Source organism: Pleurodeles waltl, chromosome 5, assembly GCF_031143425.1.
Source record: "Pleurodeles waltl isolate 20211129_DDA chromosome 5, aPleWal1.hap1.20221129, whole genome shotgun sequence".
NCBI lineage: Eukaryota > Metazoa > Chordata > Amphibia > Caudata > Salamandridae > Pleurodeles > Pleurodeles waltl.
The window spans coordinates 1,092,552,455-1,092,572,096 of NC_090444.1; positions in this window are offsets into that span (position 1 = coordinate 1,092,552,455).

Sequence of the window (19,642 nt, forward strand, 5' to 3'; positions counted from 1 at the left end):
GTAGAATTGCATAATTTTATACTAAAACATATATTTGATTTTTTACTTTTTTTATTTTCTAAAATAAAAGGAAATGGAGTGAGAAAAGGAAGTAGCATCCACAGTGGCAGAAGAAAAGCTCACTTCTGCTGAAGGTGGTGGTGGGGGCGAGTCTGTTTTTCAAGTGGCATTGACCAGGTCTCGACACTACACGAAACAAGTAAGGAGAAGGCGGTCCTGAGAAAAGCCGGGTTCCTAATGTCATGATGATTAGAACCGTGACTTGCCCCAGCATAGATGATTGTAAAGGGGATTAATGAATAGCAAGACGGCAGGGCTTAAGATATGTTTTTTTGTGAAAGCAAAACTAAGAAAGCCTCAATCTTATTAGAAATATTGGTACAAATTTGGTGCTGGCAAAAGACAACAGTAAAACAACATTAAGGTATTGTGGATCGACGTCCACTCTGTGCAACAGCACCATTTGCCAAAACAACCATTCATCAACTACTGAGGACCCAAGAAAAACTTCACACCTTTCCTGCACCTCTACCTTTGGTCAGCAATACCGCAATTCAGTATGACGGAGCTATAGGAGAATTGGGAAGAGGTGGAAGAAGAAAAAAACATCAGGCACCACAACTTATTTTAGTGCATCCAGTCTCAAGCCATTCAGTACCCTACTCAAAGACAAAGGGAGACTCTGGGAGAAGAAACTGAGAAACTAAATAATGGGTGTGTGAACAGGAGGCTGGGTGCAAAGTAGAGCAAAGTGTAGATGAGCTACAACAACTTTGAGGCCAGGCGCTGATCCTCTGTACTAATTGCTATTTATACTGTGCCTGTCTTAACACTGGAATGACCATTGACCGTGGTGTGTCAGGCCTTTGTTATTTATTCTGCTGTGTACGGACTTTAACAGTGCACAGCAGCCTTAACTCGTGGTCTAAGACCAGGAACTTTCCAGCCTGTGTGCCATGGAATTTTTCAAAAAGATTTCAGGTCTATCCATGAATTTGCACATCCATAGTCCTGTAGTTGGATTAATGAAGTCACTGAGAAAAATGTAGGCATTTTTTGCTTTTGAGGACAGTATCTGAACTGTCTGGGATGCCCAATATCCTTTCTGCGGTCAGAGGTGCTCCGCTCAGCCCACCTAGATTTTGTTTACTTTTCATGAGTATAGATTTTGTTTACTTTTCATGAGTAAATTGTGGGTAAAACAAGAAACAATGGTGAGCACTATTTGATTTATGAAATGTTGTATTGTAGCACTTTCAGAGATAATTTTAGAAATATATGGACAATTAATCCATGGATGGAGGATTCACCAATCCAATAAAAAAATAAAAGTAAATCATTGAAATATGGAGATTTTTCTCCCATTACCCAATGCAGATTATCAATACCAGTGGTGGATTTGTTACTCGTCGGGATCCAATTGGCAGACCAAGGTGACATTCAGCATGCACCTCAGTGGTTGGGCACACAGTCTGGCTTACTGCCAGGGCCTAAACCCAACCACTCATGGGTATACAACACTTGTTCTGCATGGGTTTAAGGCATGGTCAGTGAGGGTGGCTGCATAGCCCTGCCTACGAACAAACCATACACCTAATCAGCCAATCCCATTTAGCTAATCTCCACATCAAAATGTTTTCCAATCTGCATGTGGCAATGAGCGCTACACACATCTATGATCAGATCCTCTGCCCATCCTGCCACAGGTGGACAACCCACACACAGGTGACATTCAGCCATGAATTACAGGGCTTGGCGACACAGGCTGGCCTACCATGATGGAGTGCAATTAACCTTCCATGGATGGAAAACCCCTGCAGTGATGCTCTTGGGTGTGCGCAGTGAGAGCTTGCCACGGGACCCTGTTTAATCCAGAATATATATCCAATCAGCCACAGGCATCAAATCACGTTTAGCCAGTTCTCACTTTAAACAGTATTCTACTCCTCATGTGTCAATGACTGATATGCACTGTCTATGGTCAGGTCCTGAGCCAAACCTGCCACAGGTGAACTATCAAGACTCAGGTGCATAGCCAGCAAGATGGCTAACATACACTTTCTGTGATTTGCAAGGGTGATCCAAAGCAGCATTCAGCCCTTCAGCGATCGATAAGTCGAACGCCCTAAAATAGCCAATAGAAAGAACAGCTAAATACTTAGGCCCAGATTTAAGAGGGCCGAGCACCTCCTTGCGCCACATTAGCGTAATTTTTCAACCATGCACCACAGGCATTTGCCGCATGGTCTGGTCTACCGTCAAGCCTGCACCTAACCCATATGGGATGTCAAGCTCTGCTGTGCATGCTCTTTGAATGCAGTTGAATGCATGCAGTTGAATATGGCTGCTAGACCCTGACTTCAATCAGGCCATACACTCAATCAGTTACAGATACCCAACCATGTTTAGTCAGCCCAATTTTTTACAATTTTCTAGGGTTTATGAACACTAGTTTAGGTTTTGCAAACCTGTGGCAAGTCCATGGAACATGAACCCATAGTTCAGATTCATGGGATTATATTGTGATTTTCATGGATCTACGGACATGGTTGTGGTTCCACCAACACTGTGAATGCCTATAATGTGGTTTTTTTCCGGGATGCGAGAACTCAGTCCTACATCCTGTAAAAGTGATTGCTACATTTTTTCTAAAATTGCAGCCTGCTAAACAGAGAGTTTTAGGTCTGAATGTTCTGCTTTTGGTTTGTGGACCCAAACTGGATGACGGGAGAAAGAGCTCTGTTGACAATCAGCTGTGATTACTTTTTTAATTCTGAATCAGCAGAGTTTGATGAAACTGTGTTTGAGGACCCTGGCAAGTTAATGGTCTAGATATCACTATTTTGACCTCTTCCTGCCTAGACAGAAACAATTTTTAAACACTAATTTCTCGAAAATTACTGAATAACTTTACACCAAACCAAAAATACACTTCTTTAGTTAACGTTTTTGTTTTGGAAAGCAAAAAATCCTATGGGAAGTAAAAGGACAAATGTCACTTTTTGATCCTCATTTTTGGCCCACACTTAACCGCTCTACACAAAACTTGCCATGGTGAACTCAAAGCGGATCAATCTTTTTGTTGGAATGTTTTGTGCAGTTTTGTCAAATGGCACCAAAGTTATTAAGAAAATGAAAAATGCCTTTTTAACAAAAAGTCTTAACTAAGCATAGGTAACTTAACTACACAGGTGCTAATCCATTGCTGACTAAGATAGATAGATAGATAGATAGATAGATAGATAGATAGATAGATAGATAGATAGATAGATAGATAGATAGATAGATAGATAAATAGCTATGTGTAAATTCTGAAGATATTTTTGGATTATCTTAATCATGCTTTAGGACTATCTTAATCAGGCTTTATTTTAAATGTTAAATTGAAAATTGATGATCTGTTTTTCCTGCTGCATTGTGCTTCACATGTCATTGAAGTTTGTTACTTGTCTTCCTATATATATAGATAGGGATTTTTTTATTTTACAATGATAAGGAAATATCTTTTTAAGATATGCATACTGTTGTTTTTCGTTGCACAACAAATACATGTTTAGTTCCTGTTCCCAGTGGTTAATCTGAGTCTGTGGTTCCCAGCACTCATTTTTGGCACCCACACTTCTTTTTCCTCATCAGACATTTCCCGAGAGCAGGGAAGGGAAAATCATACAAACGGGAAATAGGAAGGAAGAGAAAAACAGAAACAACGTCACTAAGGGAGAAAGTAGCAATCTCCAAGTGTAAAATAGGAATTGTCATAGTGGATTAAAGACTAACGACTACACAGCCTTGTTGTTCGGGGTGCTGACATTTAATAGCACCAGACATTGGCTTCTCAGCAGCGCTTTGGGCACCGGCCCTCATTCTCTTGCAAACTAAGCACTGAGGCCCATATTTATACTTTTTTTAGCACCACTTTTTAACTCAAAAGCAGCGCAAACTTACAAAATACAATTGTATTTTGTAAGTTTGCGCTGCTTTTGTGTAAAAAAATGACAGAAATGAGGCGCTAAAAAAGTATAAATAAGGGCCTGAGTATTTGGACAGTTGACATTGAATAGTGCCAGCCGTGCGCTTCTCTGCATCGCTTTGGGCACCAGCACTCATTCTTTTACAAAGTAAGCACTGCCTGTTGTACAACAAAAACCTGCTGAGGCATTTAATGGAATTATCTTGTTAATGAAACATGGTTAAGGCTTTTATCCATGTTTTTATTACTTTTTAAATAAAGCATTTAAAACATCGTTGAGGTTAGTTTTAACTTTGTCATATGCAGTTCTTGAGTTAATAAAATATGACATTTAGATGCCGAATGTGCTTCAAGGGAGAAACAACATTTAATAGCAATCCATTGTCGGCTCCAGAGCATTTACTAAATTAGCATTTAGGAGACGTCCCGTTTTATTGCATTACGTAAAAATAGGCAGCAAATCAATATAGTACATTAAAGCAGCCATTAGGGAAATGAGTTACTGAAGTTGGCCTTGCAGGCTCGAACTTCAGATTAAAACTATAATAAACCGGCATCATTATTGTGCACACTTTTAAGTGTTATCAACACACTGTAACAACAAAACGTCTGCCTCTTTGTTATTAAATGTGCTATTATTCAAAATACCAACAAGATGGCTAACATACACTTTCTGTGGTTTGCAAGGGTGGTCCAAAGCAGCATTCAGCCATTCAGAGGTCGATAAGTCGAACGTCCTAAAATAGCCAATAGAAAGAACTGCTAAATATTTAGGCCCAGATTTAAGAGGGCCTAGCGCCTCCTTGCGCCACATTAGCGTAATTTTTTATCATGCTAATCTGGCTCAAGGAGGCCAAATTTGCCACGCCATATTTACAAAGTGGAGCAGTGCATGCATTGTGCCACTTTGTAACCTCTTGCACCACATTATGCCTGCACCGGGCATAATGTATGCAAGGGGGGCATTCCCCATTAGGGGGACCCCAAACATGGCGTAGTAGAATCTAAGAGATTCCACTAAGCCATTGTTAGCTGCTAATTTTAACCCCTGCTCAAAGCAGGCATTAAAAGGGGGCATACGTTTGTTTTCAATGGGCCCCTATATACGCTACAGGATTAGCGACAATATTTTGGCACTAATCCTGCACAGTACATCAATAGCGTAAAAAAAGTAAACAAATTGACACTATTGCCCCACCCTGCACCATGGTGTGCTGTATATTAAATATGGCACACATATAGAGGCAGTAGGGGGGCGCTAAGGAGCGCAAGAAAAGTGGAGCTGGATTTGATGCAGCACCACTTTTCTTAAATTCGGGCCTTAGGGCCTGGTTACAAGTTGGTCGTTTTTGTCTGACCTCTGTGTAAACATATCAATGCTCCCATCGGATTTACCAGTTAAGTGTTATTTAACGCATCAGATATTTATCAGGTGCGTTTAGTACTTCAACCTTTGTTCGGTGATACGGTATGTACCGCACCATGTGGATTTTTCCTCATGTTATTCCCCAGAAACACCTAATAGGTTATATTTTTGCACCCAACAAAGAATGATCCCCGTTTTATCGTTATTTATCAGATGCGATAAACAGCATCTACACTCTAATAGGGGACTTCGAACTCATACGACTGCAGAATGAAGTGATATGCAAATTAATTATGACTAGCATGTCTGGGTACATTTTCCAGACACCTTAATTATGCCTTGGCGGAACAAACGTACTTTGGAATTTAGCAGCTTAGTTTCAGCGCGAGTCAGACACGCATAGAAATATTATTTAAAGCATAAACTTTTAAGAAGTCATGTTTTTTTGGCTCTTGGTTGCCTGGCACGTAGCGGAATCGTTACAGAATGTGTTTTGCCGCTCAGCGTCTGACTGATGCCGCCTATTGAGATCCAATCTCTCTTATCTTTCGCGCCTAGCACAGAAAGTGCGCGGGACCTCTTGTCAAATAGCTCTCGAGCTCCCAGGAGGAGCATTGCCGGCTTTTGTCCTCTTTAAGTGTATCTAGTTACAGCTCTATAATAGCGTCTCTGGGGGAATTCATTTGAAAAGTTTCACTAGGCACTAGGGGGATTCTCCGGGAATGGCATTTTCATGTGTAATTGCAGTTCCCATGATATTTCCCTGGGATGCTGTTCTCAGGCTTCCCTCCTGAGGGGTGTACTTTAAAGAAATGAACTGTGACATAGACGATGCAACAGAATTCACTTACGACAGTCTACCAACACAGATGGTTCATTTTAGATGTGATGTTTTTCACAGTAACTGTAAGAGGTAGAGTATCTTGGCCCAGCATACATATTTTTCAAAGTTTTGAGACAAAAAGGTACTTTAAAGATTCAAACGTGTATTTCATGGCCTACAGAATATTTCCTTTAGTCATTTGAAAATACTTTCAGATGAATATGTCACCGGTCATGCTTAAGTCCTTCAATGTTAGAGTTCTGTTAACGCTATAAAGGCCCAGCATTATCACAGCAAAAGAGGGCAATAAAAGAAAGAAAGGATGACATCATTCTACCGAATGAAATATTTGGTCAGTGGGGTTTTGAAAACAGGCATGCTGTTTTTCCAAAGGTCAGAGGGCAAAGGCAGACGGAACCTAGAGAAAGAGGTGTGCAAAAGGAGGTCACAATCCTTCTTTGATTGTTTGCACACTGGTTTGCGGCTTTCCCCTCATTTTTAAATGCAAGGGATGTAGGGCCAGATGTAGGAAGCATTTTGCATGGTGCAAACTATGAAAATCGCAGTTTGCGCCATGCAAAATGCCCATCGCGATGCTCATTCACATTTTGAGAGTCGGTACCGACTCGCACAATGTGAATGCGACTCGCAAATAGGAAGGGGTGTCCCCTTCCTATTTGCGACTCGCACCGCAATGCCAAATTGCTTTGTGACCACGAACACGGTCGCAAAGCAATTCGCAGTTACCACCAGTGTCACACTGGTGGTAACCCATTCGCAAAAGGGAAGGGGTCCCCAAGGGACTCCTTCCCCTTTGTAAATGTTGCCAAAAAGGTTTTTTCTGAGCAGGCAGTGGTCCACGGACCACTGGCTACTCTGAAAAAACGAAACCAAATGGTTTTGTTATTTTTGTTGTTTTGCAACTCGTTTTCCTTTAAGGAAAACGGGCTGCAAAAAAAAAAAAACTGCTTTATTTAAAAAGCAGTCACAGACATGGAGGTCTGCTGTCTTCAGCAGGCCACCATCCCTGTGAGTGCAGGGACTCGCTATGGGGTTGCAAAATGTGACCCACCTCATTAATATTAATGAGGTGGGTCTTTGCGACCCCACAGCGAATCGCAGACGGTGTCTGAGGCACCGTTCTGCATCCGCATTTGCGATTCGGAAATTGCGAGTCACACCTACTTGCAATTTCCGAATGGCAAATAGGGAACTTGCTACATCTGGCCCGTACTGCTCCAAATACATTATTGTATTTGTATTCGACTCAGTCACATCGCAAATTAACATTTGCAGGAGATCACAATTCCCCCTGCCTTATCATTGTGACTTACATTGAGGAGGGGGACATCCCTTTCTTGACCCCTAATCTTTGCAATTGAGAATGACCCAGAAAAGTCATTTCGGCAGTGGAAAACGTTCATGACTGGGAAAGTACTTTTAGTACTTTGCAACTTGTGCTTTTGCAAGTGTAAGTCAGGAATTACACCTGAAGCATCCAGATCTGTTTCTATCATTGATACTAGCTCTCTGGGCTGTGAGCTCTTCAACCCAGCAAAGCTTGGCTCAGGCTGCAAGGAGCATGCACATTAGGGCATTTAAAGTGCCTGGCTGCCTTACAGGAACATGATAAGTGTCTGCCAGGTTGACCTTTGCTCGTCCTGACAGACACCCATCATTTGTGCAAAAGGGAGGGAGTGAGGTCTTTCAGCCTTTAATGATGGGCCATGCCTGGAAGTAACCCACCAGGTTAGTGGCCACCAGTGAAATATTGTTACTGATATTCTACTAAACATCTATATACACAGCACCATAATTACATAAACCTTCTAATAGCCCTACCACAAATAGCCATAACAAGGAAAACAATACAAATCAATTCAACAGAATAGAAACTCATGATTTCTCCTAAAATTAGGGTTAAGCTAGGAGTACTACAATAGGAAGTTACACATGTTGAAAAGAAAGCTCATTTGAATAGTGCCCTCAGCACTCAGTAAACACTGTAATGATAGCCAATAGGGTTACACTTTTGTATTTGCTTTACTTTATAAAATAAAAGTGCTTTATTATAAATAAGAAATTACACTACTCCAGAAATAAAGCAAATTAAGGATAACTGAAATTATGTGGTTGCCTGCCTTAATATCATTATCAAAAAATCATCAGACATAAATATTGCCTCCTAAATATTGGTTACATTAATATTGTCCCTGTTAGAAATGGGGTCTTTGCAGTCAGGTTACCCCCTGTCCAAGCAAGGACCCTCACTCTAGTCAGGGTAAGTCACACAAATGTATGTCAGAACGACGCCTGCCGGAACAACGAGTGCCTGAACAACGAGGTCGGAACAACGACCTCGTTGTTACCACTAATGCCTTTACCACGAATGCCTTAACAACGATCTTTTGTTGTAAAGGCATTCCTGGTAAAGGCATTAGTAATAGGCATCCATTGTTCCTGCATACGTCACCCCGAACCCCCACCCCGCCCCAAAACCTAAAACCCCCCGACCCTCCACCCTGCCTCAAAACCTAAAACACCCCAACCCCCCACCCCACCCCAAAACCTAAAACACCCGACCCCCCACCCCGCCCCAAAACCTGAAACACCCCGACCCCCCACCCCTGCCCCAAAACCTAAAACACCCCGACCCCCAACCCAAAACCTGAAACACCCCGCCCCCCACCCCACCCCAAACCTAAAACACCCCGACCCCCGCCCCAAAACCTGAAACACCCCGACCCCCCACCCCGCCCCAAAACATAAAACCCCCCAACCCCACACCCCAACCCCCACCCCAAAACCTAAAACACCCGACCCCCCACCTCTGCCCCAAAACCTAAAACACCCCGAACCCCCACCCCGCCCTAAAACCTGAAACACCCCCACCCCGCCCCAAAACCTAAAACACCCCAACCCCCACCCCGCCCCAAAATCTAAAACACCCCGACCACCGCCCCAAAACCTGAAACACCCGACCCCCCAACCCCGCCCCAAAACCTAAAACACCCCAACCCCCCACCCCGTCCCAAAACCTGAAACACCCCGACCCCCCACCCCGCCCCTAAACCTAAAACCCCTGACCCCCCACCCCGCCCCAAAACCTGAAACACCCCGACCCCCCACCCCACCCCACCCCAAAACCTAAAACACCCCGACCCCCGCCCCAAAACCTAAAACACCCCGACCCCCCACCCCACCCCACTTACCTGAGTCATCGCCTCGTCGTCCGCGTCGTCCTCCTCAGCTGACTCCCTTGTTTGTGCCTTAACCACGCATGTACGTTGTTCAGCAAATGCGTGGTTAAGGCACAAAATAACGAAGTCGTGGTTAAGGAAAGCGTTGTTCCGTTTCCCAAGTCACACACAATCCAAATTATTCTGTGCCCACCCTCTGGTAGCTTCGCACTGAGTAGTCAGGCTTAACTTAGAAGGCAATGTGTAAAGTATTTGTGCAATAAATCATACAATAACACCATATAGCTCCACAAAAATACACCACACAGTGTTTAGAAGAATATATAATATTTATCTGGATATTTGCAGGTCAAAACGATCAAAGATGCAATAAGAAAATGTAAAGATATCATTGAAAAGTCATATAAAGTGTCTTAAGTCTTTTAAAAGAAAACAAAGTCTCTTTCAAGCACAAAGTACCTGGTTTGAGTGAAAAATCTCCGCAAAGGGCCGCAGAGGAGGAGAAGCGTGGAAACAAAGGGGTGTGCGTCGATTTCTCGGGCCGCACACGATCGATGCGTCATTTAGTTTCCACGCAGGGACGGCTGGGTGGCGATTTCCGGCGCTCGGTCATGGATCCTCTTCGGGTTGCGGGGTTTTCAGACGCCCCAGGGTCTGTACGTGGAATCCTGGGCTTGTTGACAAGCTCTGCGTCGTTCCAGTGGGTGGTGCAGGGAAATTTCTCCCTCACGGCATGCGCTGCGTCGATTTCTGCCTTGGAAGTAGGGCGGCGTTGTCCCAGGTCGGCTGTGCGTCGATCTGGAGGGCCGTGCATCGAAGTTCCGGTCGCACCGCAGGCGCCGTGTCGTTATTTTCCTTGCGAGGTCGAGCGGCATCATCCCGGTTCGGTGTGCGGTGAATTTTTCATCGCGGAACAGGCTGTGGGTCGTCTTTAGCAAGCTGTGCGTTGAATTTTCGCCGCACAAGGAGTCCAGTTGCAAGAGAGAAGTCTTTTTGGTCCTGAGACTTCAGGGGACAGGAGGCAAGCTCTATCCGAGCCCTTGGAGAGCACTTCTTCACCACAGCCAGGGGACAGCAAGGCAGCAGGGCAACAGCAAGGCAGCAGTCCTTCACAGAAAGCAGTCAGGTGAGTCCATTGAGCAGCCAGGCAGTTCTTCTTGGCAGGATGCAGGTTCTGGTTACAAGTTTCTTCTCCGGGAAGTGTCTGAGGTGGTAGGGCAGAGGCCCTGTTTTATACCCAAATGTGCCTTTGAAGAGGGGGAGACTTCAAAGAGTGCCTTAGAAGTGCAGCAGGTCCCCTTTCAGTTCAATCATGTCTGCCAGGGTCCCAGTAGGGGGTGTGGCAGTCCTTTGTGTGAGAGCAGGCCCTCCACCCTCCCAGCCCAGAAAGACCCATTCAAAATGCAGATGTATGCAAGTGAGGCTGAGTACCCTGTGTTTGGGGTGTGTCTGAGTGAATGCACAAGGAGCTGTCAACTAAACCCAGCCAGACGTGGATTGTAAGGCACAGAAATATTTAAGTGCAGAGAAATGCTCACTTTCTAAAAGTGACATTTCTAAAATAGTAAAATTAAATCCAACTTTACCAGTCAGCAAGATTTTGTATTGCCATTCTGGCCAAACTAAATATGACCTTCCTACTCCTTTCAGATCAGCAGTTACCACTTCAATAATGTATTAGGGCAGCCCCAATGTTAGCCTATGAAGGGAGCAGGCCTCACAGTGGTGTAAAAATGAATTTAGGAGTTTTACACTACCAGGACATGTAAACTACAAAGGTACATGTCCTGCCTTTTACCCACACAGTACCCTGCTCTAGGGGTTACCTAGGGCACACCTTAGGGGTGACTTATATGTGGAAAAAGGGGGAGTTTTAGGCTTGGCAAGTACTTTTAAATGCCAAGTCGAAGTGGCAGTGAAACTGCACACACAGGCCTTGCAATGGCAAACCCGAGACAAGGTTAAGGGGCTACTTAAGTGGGTGGCACAACCAGTGCTGCAGGCCAACTAGTAGCATTTAATCTACAGGCCCTGGGCACATATAGTGCACATTACTAGGGACTTATAAGTAAATAAAATAGTCCAATTGGGTATGATCCAATGTTACCATGTTTAAAGGGAGAGAGCATATGCACTTTAGCACTGGTTAGCAGTGGTAAAGTGTGCAGAGTCTAAAAACAGCAAAAACAGTGTCCAAAAAGTGGAGGGAGGCAGGCAAAAAGTTAGGTGTGACCGCCCTAAGGCTGTCAGGTCTAACGTGTGTCCCCCCCAGCTGAAAGTGGGGAGAGCTACCCAACCTCCTGGGAGCTCTCATTGCTAAGGCAGAAGTATCTGGAGAGACCATCAGCGTTGGCGTGGTCAATCCCCGGGCGATGCTCCGCCTTAAAGTCCCTCCCCTGTAGGGAAATGGACCACCTCAAGAGTTTTAGATTTTCACCCCTCATCTGCATGAGCCATCTGAGGGGCCTGTGGTCTGTCTGAACCCGGAAGTGAGTCCCAAACAGGTAGGGTCTTAACTTCTTCAGTGCCCAGACCACAGCAAATGCTTCTCTCTCAATAGCACTCCACTTCTGTTCCTGTGGAAATAGACTTCTGCTAATAAAGGCTACTGATTGGTCTGAGCCCTCCTCATTTAGCTGTGCTAGAACAGCCCCTATGGCATGCTCTGAAGCATCTGTCTGCACAATAAATTCCTGGGAGTAGTCAGGGGCCTTGAGCACGGGGGCCGTGCACATGGCTTCCTTCAGAGAATCAAAGGCTTTCTGACAAGCCTCTGTCCAATTCACCATCCTAAATTGTTTCTTGGAAGTGAGTTCTGTCAAGGGTGACACAATGGTACCATAGCCCTTGACGAATCTACGGTAGTATCCAGTGAGGCCTAAAAAGGCTCTCACCTCAGTCTGTGTTCTAGGTGGTTGCCAGGCCTTGATAGTTTCAATCTTGGCCTGGAGTGGCTGCACCTTGCCACCACCTGCTAGGTGTCCTAAGTACACCACAGAACCCTGCCCAATCTGGCACTTACTAGCCTTGATGGTCAGGCCTGCCTGTTGCAGAGCCTGATGCACCTCCTTGAGGTGGAGCAGGTGTTCCTCCCAGCTGGAACTGTAGACAGCTATGTCGTCCAGGTAGGCTGTGCAATAGGCATCCTTGCCAGCTAGGACCCCGTTAACCAACCGTTGGAAGGTAGCGGGGCATTTTTCAACCCAAATGGCATCACCCGGAACTGATAATGGCCATCAGGTGTGGAAAATGCTGATCTCTCTTTAGCCCCCTCAGTCAGGGAGATCTGCCAGTACCCTGAAGTAAGATCAAACGTACTCAGGAACTTGGCAGCGCCTAGTCTGTCAGCTAGCTCATCAGCTCGGGGGATGGGGTCAGCATCAGTCGGTGTGACTGAGTTGAGACCCCGGTAGTCCACACAAAACCTGAGTTCTGGCTTTGCACCGGGGGCAGTAGCTTTAGGAACCAACACCACAGGGCTGGCCCAGGGACTACTGGATTTCTCAATAACCCCCAAAGTCAACATTTTGGAGACCTCCTCCTTGATGCTGGCCTTCACCTTATCCGATAACCTGTAAATTGTGTTCTTCACAGGCGGACTGTCACCCGTGTCAATGTCATGAACACATAGGTGGGTCAGTCCAGGAGTAAGGGAGAACAGGGAGGAGAACTGCTCTAACAGTTCATAGCAGTCTCCTCTCTGGTTTAGAGTCAGGGAGTCAGAGAGAATGACACCCTCCACTGACCCATCACCTTCTTTGGCAGAGAGGAGGTCGGGGAGAGGTTCACTATCCTCTTCCATGCCTTCATTTGTGACCAGGAGCATACTGACCTCAGACCTCTCAAAGTGAGGTTTAAGCTGGTTGTGATGAGGACCCTAAGGGGGTGCCTAGGGGTCTTGAGGTCCACTAGGTAAGTGGCCTCCCCTTTACTCTCCTTGAGCTCAAAGGGGCCAGTCCAGCGATCCTGGAGAGCCCTGGGCTCTACTGGCTCCATCACCCAAACTTTGTCTCCAGGTGAGAACTCAACCAGAGTGGTCTTCCGGTCATACCACTCCTTCATCACCTCTTGACTGGCCTCAAGGTTACTCTTGGCCTGCTTCCAGAAGCATTGGGTTTGGTTGCAGAGGGCCAGCATGTAGCTGACCACATCCTGGGGAGGTGTCTTGGGAGCTTTCTCCCAGCCCTTTTGAACAATGCTTAGAGGTCCCCTGACAGGGTGACCATAGAGAAGCTCAAAGGGGCTGAACCCCACCCATTTCTGGGGCACCTCTCTGTAAGCAAACAACAGGCATGGTAAGAGGACGTCCCACTTATGCCTCATGGTAATCAGTCAGGCCACTAATCATGCCCTTCAGGGTCTTGTTGAATCTCTCAACAAGCCCATTGGATTGAGGATGATAAGGGGTAGTAAACCGGTAGGTCACCCCACACTCATCCCACATGGACTTCATGTACGCAGACATGAAGTTTGTGCCCCTGTCAGACACAACCTCCTTTGAGAATCCCACACGGGTAAATATTCCCAACAGGGCTCTGGTCACCACCGGTGCAGTCACTGTTCTCAGAGGGATGGCCTCTGGATAGCGGGTGGCATGGTCCACCAAAACCAGGTTAAACCTGTTGCCCAAGGTAATTTTGGGGTCCAAGGGACCAACAATGTCACTGCCCACCCTTTCAAAGGGGGTGCCAACGACCGGGAGTGGGCGCAGGGGAGCCTCAAGCTGTTTTCCTGTATTCCCACTAGCCTGGCAGCTGGGGCAAGCTCTGCAGAAATTATCTGAGGCTATCTTCATTCTGGGCCAATGGAAGTGGGTGACAAGCCTGTGAAAGGTCTTGTCTTAGCCCAGGTGTCCTGCCAGGGGGATGTTGTGAGTCAGACCCAGTAGGAAGGCCCGGTAACACTGGGGGACCACCAGCACAGGTGCTGTCCCAGGACCTGGAACCTTAGGCTCACTGTAAAGGAGATCATTCTCCTAGTAAATATGGTGAGTGCCAGAGGCGTCACCTGCTGCTTGGGCTGTGGCCTGTCGCCTCAGACCCTCAAGGGTTGGGCATTCCTTCTGCGCTTTGCAGAATTCTGCCCTGGTTGGCCCACCCTCTACTTGCCAGCCAGCAAGTTCAGGTAGGTTACCCAGGTCAGCTATGTCCTCCCCCGTTGGCTCAGGGGCCCTGTCCACCACCGTGAGAATATTTGAGGCGGGTTTCCTACGCATCTTGCCCTTCCTCTTGGCAGCTGTCTGGGCCATTGTTCCAGGCTCCAGACGCCCTTGACTCCCTTCCTGGGCAGCCATGGACCGTGTGGTCATGCAGACCCACTCAGGCAAACCTAACATCTCCAGGTGGGATCTGAGCTCTACCTCTTTCCAGGCAGTATGCTCAAGATCTTTGCCTAACAGACAATCTACAGGCATGACAGGACTCACAGCTACTGTCAGAGTACCAGAGACCCCCCACACTCTAAGGGAACCAGAGCCACCAGTAGGTGACTCTCGCGATTGTCAGCGATTATGACCTGGTGGAATGTATTTGGGACTATCTGCCCTGATGACACCAGCTGACTCTTGGCAGTAGTCATACTGGTTCCTGTGTCACGCAGAGCCTCCACCCTTTGCCCATCAATGGTGACCCACTGCCTATACTTTGAAGTATTTTCTGGCATGTGGGCTTTAGGCACCATCTCTCTTTCTCCCAGGGACACTAGGGAAACCTCTACCTGCTCCGGAAAGCTAACTGGGACTGTCTCCCCCCCCACGAGCGCTACACTAGACAACCCAGGTGTCAGTCCAGTGGTGGACTGTGCCCTCTTGAGGCACTGGGAGTCACCCTTAGAGTGTCCAAACTGGTTGCACTCTAAACATTTGGGGATGAACTTCCCTAATGTTTTATCAAAATACCCTGGTTTCTTTGCAAGCCTAGAAGAGGAATGGTATCCACCCCCCCTTGGGAATTCTTTTGGGGGCCTTTTGAGAACTCCTTATCTTTAAGTTTTTCTCCCCCCTCTTTCTTCTGTGGGGAACCCTGACCACCTTTGTGGGAGTCCCCCCCAGATGCCTTTTTGGACACTCTGGTGCTAACCCAGAGGTCCGCCTCCTCAGCAAGCTTCCTGGGGTCAGTCAGCTTACTATCTACCAAGTGCTGGCACAACTCTGTAAAAGGAATACTGAGCATATGCTCTCTCAGAATCAAGTCATATAACCCTTTGTAATCATCTACTTTGCTGCCCCGCACCCATTCATTCAGTGCCTTACTGGAAAAGTCAAAGAAATCTACCCATGTTTGTGTGGACTGTTTGGTGCTGGCCCTGAACCGCTGACGGTATCCCTCAGGGGTCAGCCCAAACTTGGCAAGTAAAATGGCTTTCTGAAGTGGGTATGTGTTTTGTTCCTTTGGATCCAGTGTGAAAAGTGTGTCCCTCCCCAGTGCTGGCACATAACTCCACATAGCTGTACCCCATTGCCCTTCAGGAACCTCATGAGCCCTTAGTGCAACTTCATAAGCAGCTAGCCACTTATCTATGTCATCTCCCACCACAAAACTGGGCACCACATTTTTGGGTATACGAACCTTCCTTTCTCCAGCAGGTCCTGCTTGTATGCTGCCACCATTACTGCTGGACTCAGACTGTCTTGCCTTGATCTCCAGCTCCTTGAGACTCAGTTCATGAGCCAACAATAGTTTCTTCTCAGCCAAGGCTCTCTCAGCTGCAGCTTCAGCTCTTTCAGCTTCAATCTGTTTGGCTGCTCTTTTAGCCTCAGCCTGCTTGGCTTCTCTCTCTGCCCTCCTTTCATCCTGTTGAGCCTCAATTTTTAGCCTTGCCATTTGCAACTGAAACTCTCTCTTCTCTCTACTTTCCTCTGCGGTCAGGCTTTGATCAGAGACACTGCTCCCTGGTTTTTCAGGTGGCACAGTTGCAGTGGTAACATCCACTGGTGGCACAAAATCCTCTTGGGAGCCATCTTCTGGCTCCTCCTCCTCAGCACCCTCCTCTGAATGGGCTTCTGCCCAGGCCCTCAGCACCTTTTGAAATTCCTCCTTTCTGGAGGCACCTTGGGTGGGTACTCCCATATCCCTGCAGAATCCTTTCAGCTGTTTGACAGTGTATGTCTCCAGCAGAGCTAAGTCAAAATCTCCTGTTTGAGACCCAGCCTGAGACATGTTGAGTGAGGATTTTGGTCAAAAGAATTGACAGGAAAAACGAAATGGCAGAAAGAATATAAAAATCAAGTTGACCTTCAACTGTGGGTAGGTAGTGAAATACTTAGCTACTGTATGTCACTGCACAAATACAAGTCCTATCCTCACCACTGATCACCAATGTTAGAAATGGGGTCTTTGGTTGGCAGTCAGGTTACCCCCTGTCCAAGCAAGGACCCTCACTCTAGTCACGGTAAGTCACACACAATCCAAATTATCCTGTGCCCACCCTCTGGTAGCTTGGCACTGAGCAGTCAGGCTTAACTTAGAAGGCAATGTGTGAAGTATTTGTGCAATAAATCATACAATAACACCATATAGCACAACTAAAATACACCACACAGTGTTTAGAAGAATATATAATATTTATCTGGATATTTGCAGGTCAAAACGATCAAAGATGCAATAAGAAAATGTAAAGATATCACTGAAAAATGATATAAAGTGTCTTAAGTCTTTTAAAAGAAAACAAAGTCTCTTTCAAGCACAAAGTACCTGGTTTGAGTGAAAAATCTCTGCAAAGACCCACAGAGGAGGAGAAGCGTAGAAACAAAGGGCTGTGCGTCGATTTCTCGAGCCGCACACGATCGATGCGTCGTTTAGTTACCACACAGGGACAGCTGGGCGGCGATTTCCGGCGCTCGGTCGTGGATCCTCTTCGGGATGCGGGGTTTTCAGATACCCCGGTGTCTGTGCATGGAATCCTGGGCTTGTTGACAAGCTCTGCATCGTTCCGGTGGGCGGTGCTGGCAAATTTCTCCCTCACGGCAGGCGCTGCTTCGATTTCCCCTCTGGAAGTCGGGCGTCGTCGTCCCAGGTCGGCTGTGCGTCGATCTGGTGGGCCGTGGGTCGAAGTTCCGGTCGCACCGCAGGCACTGCGTCGATCTTTTCCTTGCGAGGTCGAGCGGCGTCATCCCAGTTCGGCGTGCAGTGAATTATTCACCGCGGAATAGGCTGTGCATCATTTTTAGCAAGCTGTGCATCGAATTTTCATCGCACAAGGAGTCCAGTTGCAAGAGAGAAGTCTTTTTGGTCCTGAGACTTCAGGGAACAGGAGGTGAGCTCTATCCAAGCCCTTGGAGAGCACTTCTTCACAACAGCCAGGGGACATCAAGGTAGCAGGGCAACAGCAAGGCAGAAGTCCTTTACAGAAAGCAGTCAGGTGAGTCCTTTGAGCAACCAGGCAGTTCTTCTTGGCAGGATGCAGGTTCTGGTTAAAAGTTTCTTCTCCAGGAAGTGTCTGAGGCGGTAGGGCAGAGGCGCTGTTTTATACCCAAATGTGCCTTTGAAGAGGGGGAGACTTCAAAGAGTGGCTTAGAAGTGCACCAGGTCCCCTTTCAGTTCAATCCTGTCTGCCAGGGTCCCAGTAGGGGGTGTGGCAGTCCTTTGTGTGAAAGCAGGCCCTCCACCATTCCAGCCCAGGAAGACCCATTCAAAATGTAGTTGTATGCAAGTGAGGCTGAGCACCCTGTGTTTGGGGTGTGTCTGAGTGAATGCACAAGGAGCTGTCAACTAAACCCAGCCAGACGTGGATTGTAAGGCACAGAAAGATTTAAGTGCAGAGAAATGCTCACTTTCTAAAAGTGGCATTTCTAAAATAGTAAAATGAATTCCAACTTCACCAGTCAGCAGGATTTTGTATTACCATTCTGGCCATACTAAATAAGACCTTCCTACTCCTTTTAGATCAGCAGCTACCACTTCAATAATGTATGAGGGCAGCCCCAATGTTAGCCTATGAAGGGAGCAGGCCTCACAGTAGTGTAAAAACAAATTTAGGAGTTTTACACTACCAGGAAATGTAAACTACACAGGTACATGTCCTACCTTTTACCCACACAGCATCCTTCTCTAGGGGTTACCTAGGGCACACCATAGGGTGACTTATATGTGGAAAAAGGGGGAGTTTTAGGCTTGGCAAGTACTTTGAAATGCCAAGTCAAAGTGGCAGTGAAACTGCACACACAGGCCTTGCAATGGCAGGCCTGAGACAAGGTTAAGGGGCTACTTAAGGGGGTGGCTCAAACAGTGCTGCAAGCCCACTAGTAGCATTTAATCTAAAGGCCCTGGGCACATACAGTGCACATTACTAGGGACTTATAAGTAAATTAAATAGTCCAATTGGGTATGATCCAATGTTTAAATGGAGAGAGCATATGCACTTTAGCACTTGTTAGCAGTGGTAAAGTGCGCAGAGTCTAAACACCTCAAAAACAGTGTCCAACAAGTGGAGGGAGGCAGGCAAAAGGTTAGGGGTGACCACCCTAAGGCTGTCAGGTCTAACAGCCCCTTTTGGGTTAACAGAAAAGCTACACCCAATGGAAAAATATTTTTAAATGGTATTTTGGAGATGACATTTATGTTAGACGATATTTGAATAAATAATTATAGGATAAACAGCCAAGCCTGGAACACCTTCTTATCAGGAGATTCCATCACAAACATTTAAGCTATAAGAGCAGTCAACCTTGGGGCCTTTGGCCAATGAGATTCAATATTTGGCGTTTGTGAATGCTTCTTGAGAATCTGAGGTGCAATGGAGCCAATAAAGGGATCATTGCAGAACAATTGCACACCTGCTTATGACCATGCACTGCTTATGACCTCCCATATTACATCACTTAGGGCGTGTTCTTTGACATTGTTGATAACATCACTGATGAGATCTGAAACAACATAATTGATGACAACACTGTGAATGGCAGGGACAAGAGTTATAGTTACTTCAGTTAATTATTTACAATTGATGAATTTCAGTGATTTTTAAAAGTTTTAAATGTTCAGTTAACGTTTTCACCTAATTATAACATCACATCAATGCACACACTCATATAGATATATATATTCACTGAAAAAAACAAATGTTACATGAACATTATAGTTAGGTTGACTTTTTACCCATACAAAACCATAGAAATTCAGTAGTTATAGTTCTACTTATAGTTATACCTATGTTATAAAACTATAACTCATTGTCCACAGATCTCTGGATTAAAAGATACCTTTCTGCCAAATGTGGTGTAATTCTCTCTAGCGGTTTGGGCCGTAGTCATATTCAAAATGCCAATGGGGATTAAGATAGGGAAC